Raw genomic sequence first — 13,406 nt, 5'->3', positions numbered from 1 at the left:
GTTCTGTGGTGTTACAGATGTGAGTGACTTACTCAGTGGGATGTATGTACATAACATACAAAATATGCACAGAATGTTAAAAGTCATGCTGTGGAGGGACTTATCTTTGATTTGGAAGAGAATCGGTTCACCTCAGAATCTTGACACGAATAAACAACCATGCCCCTCAATTCTCATGTGTATTCTTACATAATACCCTTTGTTTCCAGTGGATGCAGCTGCAAATTCTCAGCCGCAGCCTTAAAAACTGCTACACTGAGACTAGTGAATGTCCGCCCACAGGCCCTGATTCAGCATAGCACTAAAGCCCATATTAAGTCCACCTCTATTAAATGCTAATGAAGCATTTAATAATGTGCTAAAGTGCTTTGTTGAATGAGGGCCATAGAGTCTAATCTTGTGGTTCTTATTTAAGGAAGTCATTGGGATTCTTACTTGAGGGAGGACAGGAGCTTAGAGCCCAGGAGGATAGAGTATAAGGCCCTCTCTCTGCATATGCCTAAGGTCTTGTGTGGTCACACTGACTTCAGTAGAACTCCTCATAATGTGTGAATTAAGATGTGCCTAAGTCTTTACAGGATCCAGTACCTAAGTGAGGTAGCACAATTGTAACTGTCCCTGTTACATAGCACCAGCTTGCACAGTGATATTTTCCCATTTTTCAGTGTCTCCTCCTGGTGTCACTGGATAGACAATATACATGTCAGTCTCGCTGTATGGGAAATTGTGTAGTTAAAAAAAGGATAATAATCTATTAATAGGATCTGCATAAAAAATATGCTGCAAAGCTAAGTAGTGGGTGTGGATAATAGTGCCTTATGTGCCTGCTGACTGTGCTACAAAGAAGTATCCCTGCAAAGTAGGAAAGAAAACCCTAACATTTGTGTGTGATTATGCGCTTTCTCCCTTGCATCAACATTCTTCTTTCATCTCATGCCAGATTAACTGGCTGTCAACAACTGTGACTTTCTCTGTGTTCTAGATAGGAAAAATTAAAATAAAGCCAAAGCAAACCAGCATTTTGAAGCATGAGTCATTAAAATGTTAGATGAGTCCTGTGTGATTCTTTCATGCTCCCTAAACCAACCGTCCCATCCCCCATTTTCTTTTTATGATATGAACAGCTCTCTTTCTGTGTGCTTCTGAGGGGCAACTAGTTCCAAAATATGGGGCACATGGATCTATGAGATGGAGATTTATTTTAATTTCTGAAGACCAGTGTCAGCGGGCTCCAGAATGAATGCTTAACAATGAGCATTGACATTCCTGTGCGAAATCTTTAAGGCTATGTCTACACTTGGAGCTCGGGATGTGATTCCCAGCTTGCATAGATGCACTCATGCTAGCTCCCTTTGATCTAGCACTCTAAAAACAGAAGTGCAGCTTCAGAAGCACTGGCAGCAACAAGCAGTAGCACAGGCTAGCCAACTCGAGTACAAACCTGTCTGGACCCCATGTGTAGGTAGTTGAAGCAAGTAGCCTGTTCTGTCCATCCTGCTGCCTGTCATTTCTGTTTTTAGTGTGCTAACTCAGTGAGTAATAGTGTGAATACATCTACATAAGATGGGAATCATACTCTAGCTCCAGGGAGGGTGTGCACAAGGTGAGGGCAAGCAGGAGCATGCTCTCCCCAATAATTGGCGGGGACACAGAACTGCTCCAATCCCAATGCCATGGCAGGGAGAGTGAGCTCCTCCGAAAGCCTAAATTTTTTATTCCTGTGAACACCGCTGACTTTAAGCATAGAGGTATAGCATTTTGGTAGAAGAACACTCTGCTGAATGCTCATCTGGACTGGATAAAATTTGTGGCAATTTCCTTTGACTCCTGAACTTTCAGTATAAGTTAGTGATTGGTTAATGTCAATGCTTTGGATATTAGCGAATTACTATCACAGGAGAATTGTAATGCCATATCTTGCTGTGCAACATCCTAACATGTCTCAAATTCTTGCTAGTCACAGAGCCCCTTGTCTTGAGACCCTCTTAGGAGGCACTGTACTAGGAGGATGAGCTAAATGTGGCCTTCAGGGAAACGTAAAGTAGCCTGATTGATGAAAGGAGAGCAGAGCCTATGGTTGACAACTTTAAGTAGATGTAGAATCAAAGGAATTGGTTTTGAAAGGATTTTTAATATTTATGAAGATGTTGGTATTATAACTGTAGTGCTTAAGAATTTATGGCAAATGTAACCAGGAAGAATAGCGAATATTTACAGGGTTCTTGCCCTATAAATATTGATCCCAGATTCCTATAAGGAAAGAGTAGTACCTGAATTCTGCTTTCTATAGAATGGCCATTTAACAGAGGCTGGTCCTTTTACAAAATCAGAGGAAGGTGGGAGGAGTTAACTATATCTTAACCCCATTTATCCTTGTCCAAAGACAGAGTTGGCATATTCTGAAGCAAAGCCTCCTATTTCTCCCCACCTGCTTATTGACTGCATTTGGAAGAAAGGCAGATTTTTCTATTCCAGTCTCCTTGCCAATAAAAGCTGTAAGGATTTGTGCTGGGACATGCCTGCAGCATATGTGTCATCCACCCTTAACAAATATATACTTGAAAGTTCTCAGGATACCATGACTGTAAGTCATCTTGCTGCCCCCTGTCTTCAGTGAGAGGTAACCTTGCCTATGGTGGCTGGGTGTTAGCTCCCTAACACTACTAGTCTCTTAGTCATTCAAACATTCTTTCTGAGCTATGCCAGCCCTAGTAGGCTAAGAAGAGATGCATCCCAGCCCCTGAGTCCCCTGGAAGTGTTCCCCTGTGATGTGCAGCCCCTGACACTGATACTCAGAAAAATTCCAGATTCTGTGCCTCCAAAGGAACAGTGTACCCTAGATTACCAGTTTAATGGTAACAATACGAAACAAAATCATAAAATGTAAACTAGGGCCTATGCTTATTAATGTTAGGGCTTCCCCTCGTCCTCCCTTGGTTCTTGTGACACAGATAGAAAGTAGAAGACCAGCGTCCGAGGTGCAGGCAATGCAACTTTTATTGGGGTTAACAAGAAAGCATATTCACAGCTCTGTACACCAGCAGAGCTTTTCCTCCTCCCTTCCCTTTAGCAGGCTTAATTATAGTTGTAGTGCACACCCCTGATACCACCCCTTACAATTTATGGTCATGTTCTGTTTTAGAGGATCTTGAGTCTGGGGTCTTCGGTACCACTCTTTTGTACTGCATAGGAGGGGTAGGGAGTGAGGTTGTGTACTGGCCAAGGTCACCTTTTCTTTGGGTTTTCGTGTTTCTTATACGGCTCCCCTTGCCCCTCCTAACTGGTTGCTTAACCTTGTCTTGAGATAGGAATCAAGGAAGTCATATATTATTATCCCAACATATCCAGAAACACTTTAGCTCTATTTCTTATTTTTTCTCACTGTGCTATAAACTCCATCTGATTGTGGACAGATGCAACATACAGTGTCTTTGTTCACACATGGTAGTAAGGATACAAGACAAATGATTATATTTGGAAAAACCTCAAAATTGTGTATCAGGCAAATACACAGGCCTAAATCCTATATTATCATCACTAACAATTAATAGCCACCTTTCTTATCTAATAGAGTAGGTCCTTGCCCTCCACCACCACCCCTAGTTCAGTCTGTGGCCAAGCTGGCTGGTTTCACAAAAACCAGGATTCAAACTTTCATGAAAAACACCCCTGCTCCACAAGATGTTTCCTCGGTGAATGGATACAGAGTACCTCTTCCCACTTTGTTCTATGCTGAAACAGTATTTTGCTTCTGTGCATAGACAGAGTGATCTGTTTTAATGTTCCTTTTTTGTTTCCAAGTAGTTTTGATTGTTTACAGCAGTGGTCCCCAACCTTTTTGTGGCCAGTAGCACATTCATGTTTTCAGAAGAGTGTGGCGGGCGCCAACCATTTTTCAAGGCTTATTTTGTATTTGTACATTAAATAATACGAAAAACATCATATTTAATATTACATAATATATGAATCCATAAGATAAAAAGGGTAATTTTACATGTAAAAGGTATTAATTAAATTATTTGGCAATTACTTTTTCACCTTGCCATGTGAATTTGCTCTTTTTTATCTACCTGTAAGAAAAATTAAGGCGTTTTTACAAAATAAATATCATAAACAGTTTTCATCTTATTTATTTTAAAAAAAGTAAAACATTGTTGAACTGCTGGTCCAAATATATTTATTATTCTTACTTTAACATAGAATGACGCCTGCAGCCCTGGAGTTCTCTGTCCCCTGCAGGCGCGGGGCCCCGGCTTCTCTCCAGCTTAAGCCGTGGCCCCGCACCTGCCAGGGACCGAGAACGCTGGCACCCACAGCCTGCAGTCCTGGAGTTCTCTGTCCCCGGCAGAGGCGGGGCCACGGCTTCTCTCTGGCTTCAAAGCTGGAGAGAAGCCATGGTCTGGTGCCTGCTGGGGACAGAGACCACCGGCGCCTGCAGCCTGCAGTCCCAGAGAAGACGGAGAGAAGCCACAGCCCCATGCCTGCCAGAGACAGAGAATGCTGGCGCCCACAGCCCTGGAATTCTCTATCCCTGTCAGGTACGGGCCCCGGCTTCTCTCCCCTGCTGGGCACTAGGCAGGCGCACATAAATGCCCCAGTGGGTGCCGTGTTGGGGACCACTGGTTTACAGTTATCTCTGATGGTTTTCCATAGAGAGTCTTGGTATGGAGCAAGGCTAGATAATGTAGCTTTAGATAATATCACTGGCTTACCTAAAAGGGGTGGCAACTCCCTCCTGTGTGAATGGACCATCACTGAGACGTATCTCTTGGAGACTAACTTTTACTCCAAGACCATAAAGCATGCTTTCAACAGTTACATTATTCCTTTAATATTACCCCTACATACATCTCACAATGATTACGAGTCTTAATATGTTAAGAGCTTTCTGTAGATACCTGACATGTTAGTTTGGTGAAGTGAGTTTGTCAGCTCTGACATGAGAGTTGTTTGCACAGAAAAGGGGACCCTTTGCCAGGGGCTCTCTGTGTCACACATATGAACTGTATTAAATAGTAAATCAACAGAACCTCACAGAGTAGGCCCCAAGCTCTAGTCGGGCAGGAGCCCTTCCTCTTCCCTTGATAGCCTCAGGATGGAAAAAGTCTCCCCAGATAAATTCTTCCTTTGAGCTATAGGGAAAGGGGAATGCAAGCCCTGTCAAAGCTGTGGGTCAGACAGTACAGTGCTTACTGATTGAGTTCTCCCATCACAGTCTCTCAAGTGAAGGTTATTTACAGAGATTAGTCCCCTCATCTAGCGACACTTTAGTATAGGATCTGAGTGAATATTAAACTATGCCCCATTTACTGTGCACAAGGATGCCTTTGACGTAAAATGACATTTAGGCAGAACAATAGCTTAGAGTTATCAGCCATTATTTTCCAGTGTTCATAAAATTTCATTTGGCCAACATTCAACTGGATAGTCTGGGAGCTTGCATGTGTGTAAGTATGCTAGACCAGTAGGTCAGTGAATATAAGTGGTTTCTAATTTTACTTATCCCACTCCCTTTTTTTAATTAAATCTCATTTAAGCTTAATCAGTTGTTTTGGCAAGTTAATATAAAACATTGTGAGACAGCTGCAGTCACAGATCACATACACACAAAAAGAAAGAAAGAAGGAGAAAAAGAACAGTGAAATAGAGACAGCACAAACAGCAGTGAGTCTTGTTTTCCAGGAACTGCCCAGTTAAAGCAATTGATTGCAAACTTGGAGCAGAAAGGAGGCACATCTATGTTAAAATGTACTGATGGGGAGAGGGAATGTCTATCACTTTTTAATGTTGGCTACCCCTCTTCTGTTAGTCATAAACACTTTCATTTACAAGCAAGGGAAAAAGTCAATATTTTCTTTTTGTACTGAAAAAACTTCACATATAGAGACATGATTTTCACACCAGTCAGGCATTTGGTGTCAACCTTCCTTTATTCTTAAGATATCAGAATGTGTTTGAAGTTGATTGGCTGGTGTGCAAAATTTAATTCACCCCTCCACACACCGCAAAAGAAGAATAGTTTAAACCTACAGCAGAATAGCTAGACTATGGCCTGTGGGTCCTGGCCTAGATTTTTTTACTCTACAGGGCATGAAATATATTGCTGTATGTGATGCAAAATGAGTATGTGATTAGAAATTATACTTAAAATGCACAATTCTGGTACTGTGGCTTGGTAAAGGGAGTTAACCTCTGGCTTGCAAATGGACATAATTCATCACTGTAGTGAGTAAAGAACTGACATTTTGTAAAAGGAAGTTATTCTTGTTCTTCAAAATATACTCTGGCTCTTTTTTGCTCATTGGTTTCTAGATTTGTTCCACTGATAGATACTTCCCTAATAAATGTGGGACAGCTGTATCTTCAGTGGGCTTCATTCTTCATTGCCTTGCACCTGCAGGGTGTGTGTGTAAGTAAAAGTTATATATAATAACCCCCCACCCTTCTGATTTGGTAGTGTTTCACACCCACCTTGAACAGGTGTAAATGACTCCAGGAGGTGCAGAAGAAGTGGAGACTCAAGACCCATGTGCCTATTTATCACATGGCTGTTGATGAAACCATTCCAGTGCAAAGACCTGATCCCTTCTCTGTGACACCAGTTTGACACTTGTGATTCCAATAGACTTACACTTCCTGGCGAATGAGGGTGCCGCACTTTTTCTTTCAGTAATTTTTCTCTCCCTTTCTAGCTGGGTTCAATCACTGTCTCTATTGCAGTTTTCACTTTATATGAAGTCCATGTGCCTAGGTCATGAAATATACAAATGATTAAGGAGCAGAGACTGATGAGCTCAACTTCTGAATTTTAGAACCTCCCTCATCTCTATGGCCTGCTTTCCAAAATGGGAGACATGTTATCCATTCTTTGACACAGGGTTAGGAATGCAAGTTGTTCCCCTCTCCCTTGATCTATTTCTTTTCTCAGAGTTTGTGAGTTTTGGTGAGTCATATAAATTGATACTGAAAGCTTGCCATTTCCCACCTTTAAATTGATACAAACATTTGAAAGTGTGGGAGTATGAATCCACCGCGCAGGCAGAGTAATAACTGCAGCTGTCATGCAACAAGTGACTAGGCACACAATAACACCTGATATTTACTAATTCAGATGATAGAATGGCCTATAGCCACCTGTCTATGTGCATCAGCCATAGTTGAACATATAAGTATTAAAAAGAAAATTTAAAAAGTAGGCTCCTGACCCTATTAAAAAAAGAAGGGAAGCACACACACAGCCTATTCACACTATTGAAAAGGTAGGGTAGATAGATGAACGCTGCAAGGGCTACTAATGGCCAACAAACTTAGGCTCTGTTGGACTTTAAAATGAAAGCTGAGCAGTTCGCATATTCACAGAATTCCAAGAGCTGAGACGTTAAGAAAAACACTAAATAATGTGACACTTTTAATAAAGTCATAGGAGTTGGCAACACTGTTAAATAACAATAACTATAAAATAAAGGAAGCTCAGAAGACAAAATATAGTAATCACCCCATCATGTTTTGAAACATAATGTTCTCTTCTGAATGGAATATGGTTGCAACTAGAACTATGGGAAACTTCTATAATGAAGCCTGAAATGAGACTTTAAAGACAAAAGAGAAAACTCATGTAGTTTCTTCTATTACTGGGTAACCCAGCACCGTTCTCTAAAGGGGTTGCCAAAGTTCAATGAATTTCTCAACAAACCTTGAGTAGGCCTGAAACCAGGCCAAGTTTTGCCTATATTGTGTGGAGTTTGTTTTGGCCTATCCAGAATCGTACCCCAGAGAACTCAGCAGCCCTTAAGAACATACCCTTTACCTTTAGTAGTTTTCTGGGTGAGGAAGATAACCCACCTTGACTTTTACCAAATTCCTATATCTATAGTCTTCAGCTGGCACATGGACACTTCCTCACTCGTGATTGCATCTGGCTCGCTTCCTCTTCTCTGATAGCTAGGGTGTGCTGATGGCAGGCACTTTCTGCATCAAAAATACCCAATGTGCATTTTCTAAGACAAGATCCACCCCTCGTTTCAACCCATAGGCATAATTCTTTAGCAACAGGGCTAGAATGGCTCCTGCTATTGCTTGATTGGCTCTTTAGCTACACTCTAAACAAGAATATTGCATGTGTTAAAGAGGGACTTGTTTCATTCACAAAGAGTGAAGCTACATACAATTAACCTGAAAAAGTTGGACTTTATTAAACCCTTTGGACTGCTCTGTCCATGTGCCTGTGTTGCTTCCCGCCTTAATTTACTCATTCCCTGTTCTGCTGGTGTCAGTCACTCCAGGGACTATGGGCCTTCTGACTCCAGTTCCACTGATCAAGATACAGGATTGAAATGATTATGGCAGGCTTTTAGATTAGTAGTTTCTAAGACTCCAGGTGAAATTCTATTGATGCAGTCTGGGATTTTAAAAAGATCCTAATGAGGTTAGGCACCCAGCTCTCATTGAAATTAAGTGATAGCTGTGTGTTTGAAAATTCCAGCCATAGTAAGTAGGGTCCTACCAAACTCACAGTCCATTCTGGTCAATTTCACAGTCATAGAACTTAAAAAATCATAAATTTGATGATTTCAGCTATTTAAATCTGAAATTTCAGTCTTGTAAGTGTAGGGGTCCTGACCCAAAAAGGAGTTGGGGGGGGGGTCCACAAGGTTATTGTGAGGGGTAGTTGTGGTACTGCTGCCCTTACTTCTGTATTGCTGCTGATGGTGGCGCTGCCTTCAGGGCTATGCAGCTGGAGAGCAGTGCCTGCAGGCAGGTAGCCTAACTCTGAAGGCAGAGCTGCCACCAGCAGCAGTGAAGTAGTAAGGATGGCATGATATGGTATTGCCACCCTTACTTCTGCACTGCTGCCTACAGAGCTGGGCCCTCAGCAGCAGCAGCTGCCACTTTCTTGCCCCCCAGCTCTGAAGGCAGCAATGCAGAAGCAAGTGGGCCATGGTATCATATTGCCACCTTTACTTCTGCACTGCTGCTGGCAGGGCACTGCCTTCAGAGCTGGGTGCCCAGCCAACAGCCGCCGCTCTCCAGCAACCCAATTCTGAAGGCAGCACTGAAGTGAGGGTGGCAATACTGCGACACTCCCCCCCCCCATAACCTTGTGACCTCCCTACAATTCCCTTTTGAGAAACGCTGGTCTCCCCTGTAAAATCTGTATAGTGTTAGGATAAAAGAACACAAAAGATCAGATTTCATGAGGAGAAGGAGGGGTGACCAGATTTCTTGGTCCATGACATGTTTTTCAGCTGTGAATTTGGTAGAGCCCTAATAATAAGTAAATAGTAGAGTTAAATGTTGAGCACTCAAGAATTTACAATTACTTGAATTCTTCAAAGTTTTCGGTGGGAGCTCTGAACAGAATAGTCTGTCTGGAGTTACTGGAAATGTCTTTTAAATTTAATAGTTTCAATCTGGCTTCATTTTAGAATGTCCAGAAATCTGTCCTCATTTGCAGATCAATAACTATCTTGCAAATATGAAACATGCATTGCAGGAGCAGCCTGAAATTACTGGAGTAGTTCATATTTTCTGTACACTTCAGTTTTGAAATAAAGAAGGTTTAAAAACAAATTTCATGTAGAGAGAGTTAAAGTGGCATGTACTTCAAATGTTTTATTAGCATTTAAATTTGGAAGTAAATCAGGAAGACCTCTAACAGAAAGACCTGTTAATTGATTTATAGTTTTAACATCAGAAAACTGAGAATTCTTCCAGTAATACAAGATCTAATATAGTTCTAAGATGTGAAAGATGAGACATTGTAACCCGTTCTTTAGTTTATTTATGTATCAACCTTTGAGCCTGATTCACAGGCAATATGAGTTTGCTACAGCTGCCAGTTAGAGAAATTAGGGACAGATTTCCAAAGGTAGTTTGGCATCTAAAGATGCAGCTAGGTGCCTAGAGGGATATTCAAAGGGGCCAGATACCAAACTCCCATTGGCCCAGATCAACAAGAGTTAGATGCCTATACTGCTTAGGGGCTTTTGAAAATCCCAGTAGGTACCTATCTGCCTCTTTAGGAGTCTGAATACTTCTACTACTCTGGCCCTTAATTCTTTAACCAAACTTATGGGGGCTTGTACTGTTACCTCTGGTGATCCTGGGTTTACTCCATTATGACAACCGTATTATAGCGGTTGCACAGTCAAGAATCAGGAGCAGCTACTTTTTAAAAAAGATATAGCCTCTAACACATGATTAAATGTGATCCCTGACTGTGAAAAGAAAAAGGACATAAAGAGTTGACTCCTATTGATTTCAGTGAGGTCAGAATTTGACCATCCTTTCCCTTTGCCCTCTTTAATGGCTACCTTTTCATTTAAAGAGTTTATGGCTGCTGAAAACTAAAGGTGGGGAGGCACCTTAAGTCAGGTGAACTAGACTGCTGCAAAAGAGAGCAGGTATTGCATCCTCTTTAAGGGTATGTCTACCCTGCAAGTGAAGTGGGATTGTAGCCTGGGTAGTTTTAATTTAGCTAGCACGGGTAACAACAGTGGTGAAAATGTGGCAGCATTGGTTTATACTCTGTTTAGCTGCCTGATTACAAGCCTTCCAGGGACATGCTCACGATATTACAATCACACTTTAACTTAGAGTATAGATATACCTACAGGTCCTGCAGTGTCTGCTCTCCCAGTAGGTGCCTTAGACGTTGGGTGGCATTGGGGAAGGGAGGGAGGCGTAGCTACATGCTAACCTACTGTGGGGCTTTGCCTTAGGGGTCTGATAGAGCCCTTATGAAAAAATTTGAGCATAACATGCATGGAGGATTAAATTGTCTGAAACTAGCAAAACATATGAAGCATCTCCTTCAGTATTACAGGGATCTGAAATTCTTAACAGGCAATATTCACTGACAGGTTTAAGGCCTAATATCTCATGATCCATCAGAACTGTAAGCAACATTTTTATACCAGTGAAAGCCAGGCATCCTTCTCTTTGCAATGATATAAGTCTTTTGTTCATAAACCACAGAGATCACAAGATACTGGATGGTAAAATCATGACATTATGATATATTGGAAAGCTATTGTAGACCCTTTTGAAGAGTATATTGAGTCAGATCCTTAGCTAGTATAAATTGGCATTACTCCATTGATTGTATTAAAGCTACTTCAATTTATGCCAGCTGAAGATATGGCCCATTAGCTATATTTTTCTTCTCTTTGGAGATTTTTACTGAAGGACTCAGTACTAAGGGAGTCTTATTTGATAGGGATGTGAAAAATGGTATCAATGGATGGGATTTTTCAAAAGTATTTATTTCAGTGACTTAGGTGCACAGGTCTCGTTCACGTTAGTTAGGCACTGCTGAAAGCCCCAGCCCCTTAAAATAACAATCAAAAGCATTCATAAATCCCTTTTTCCCCTGGAACACATATGGAAGACTACATTACAGTGTGTTGGGGATATCCCAAGACAGCTCTTCCGTTCAGTTCCCCAACAATTCAGAATTTGGATGGCACTGTATTTACTGGTGGGTTTTTTTGTGTTGGCTTGGATTTTGCTTCTAAAGCACACAGCTATTTGAAAAAGAAAATACAATTTATTGTGGCTTGGATTTTTTTAGCTTTTATAGGATTTTAAGTAAATAACTTGTTTGTTTATTTATGTATTTATTTACTTTTTTACAGTATATACTGCATGTTTTATAAGATTATACACTTCTTTATAATTTATTTTTTACTTTTTATTTGTTATAAAACTCTCCATATTAATGTAATTTAGATATTATATTATATTTTGCAGCTTTTTTAGCTGTTTTATTACTGAAAAAGGGATTCAGGGTCTCAACCTACTATTTTGGTTTTGGCAGCCCTTTTAGTCCCTAATTTTATTGATTAATTTACGTTTAGCATTTATAACTCTTTTTTTTTAAATTAAATATGTAGAAGCATTGAAACCCAAAGGATTAACTAACAGGTTAAGACCGCCTGGAGATGTTGGCTGCCACTTAAAGAATATTTGTGTCAGTTTTGAAATCTTGAATGAAAGACTTGGATAGATAGTTAGTGGATTTTTTTAAAAAGCTCGTTTATTTTACACATACATTTTACTTCCGTTGTTTAAATAGGTGGCTTTATGGAAGGAAAAAAAAAAGATGGTTCCTTGCTGTGTTGTAAACAGTTTATTATGAGAGGCAAAATAAATACTTTAAACTTACTTGGCTTAGTCTTGCCAGCGGAGCCTTTGAACTTTCTTGTCTCCTAACATGGTTTTTTGATCCTGAAATTTTTCTTTTGTAAGTTGCAAGTTATGAACAGATAATACATTTAAGTCACTTACATTTTTAAACTGCAATTTTTGTTTGTATATTTAAGGTTTGAATAAGTGCTTGACAGGGAAGACAACTTTTTTTGGCATGGGCTTTAATAATTGCTGTCTTTTAGCAACATGCTGTTTTTACTCTTTTTATATATATATTTTAGCTATTTGAGGTTTTAGTAAGCTTACTGTTAACTTTTTTTTTGAAAGGCAATTTTAGATGCTGTTTAAATTTTTTTTTAAACATAGTGGTACAATTTATTACTTTTTGTGTGCCTAAGTTACATTTTTATTAGTACATTTGGAAGCAGTTAAACCATATGGAAACGTTTATGGTTTTTTTTAGTAATTTTAATTAAATTGTTTATAGTTAAACATTTTAAAGTAGATTTTTATATACCTGCAGCAGCCAGCACAATAGATTATTTACAGACATATTGATTGGAAAGAACCTATTCTCTTCAGAATGTCTATAAAGGCTTTTTTGTTTGGGGGAGGGGAGGCAGCATAGTGATTGTAGTTGTCACCACTTGACCTTCCCTTTACATAACTTGTTTGATTGCTAAAGATTTCACCAGGCATAACTGTACCAAGTTACACTGCCATAACTGGGGTTTATTATTGAACCAAACATTCTTTGTTTTTTTAACACTTTAACATCCTTTCTAGCACTTCTATTACTTCCATTACCTCTGACTATTTATCCCCCTCTGAGCTCTGCGGTGTTAATTTGTGCAAAAGCTTCCTTTAACTGTACTTATTTTAATTTACTCTTGTTTTTTAAGACACTTTTTAAGTCCTCACCAGCTACTAAATTTTGGTACCATAACTTGTCTATTTTATTTTCCAGAATAACACATTTTTAGCTGACTTTTCCTCAGATTCTCTCCAAGCTTATTTTTTATGTTTTTTGCACTTATTTCTTAACTTAGTATACTTTGCCTGCAAAGCGGTACTCACTAAATACTGTCCTTGAAGTATGGCTGCTTTCCGCTCTGGATTTATGTAAATATGTAACAGACATTGTCCCCACCCCCACCCCTGACCTTTCAGGATTTTTTCCATTTAATTTGTTTCCTCCTCTACAACTTTGCTTTGCTCTTTATGCTTTTAGCATTTATCCTCCAAGGTTGCACATT

Source organism: Gopherus flavomarginatus, chromosome 8 (assembly GCF_025201925.1).
Source record: "Gopherus flavomarginatus isolate rGopFla2 chromosome 8, rGopFla2.mat.asm, whole genome shotgun sequence".
In the NCBI taxonomy this organism is placed as follows: Eukaryota; Metazoa; Chordata; order Testudines; family Testudinidae; genus Gopherus; species Gopherus flavomarginatus.
Note: the sequence above shows the minus strand (reverse complement) of the source record.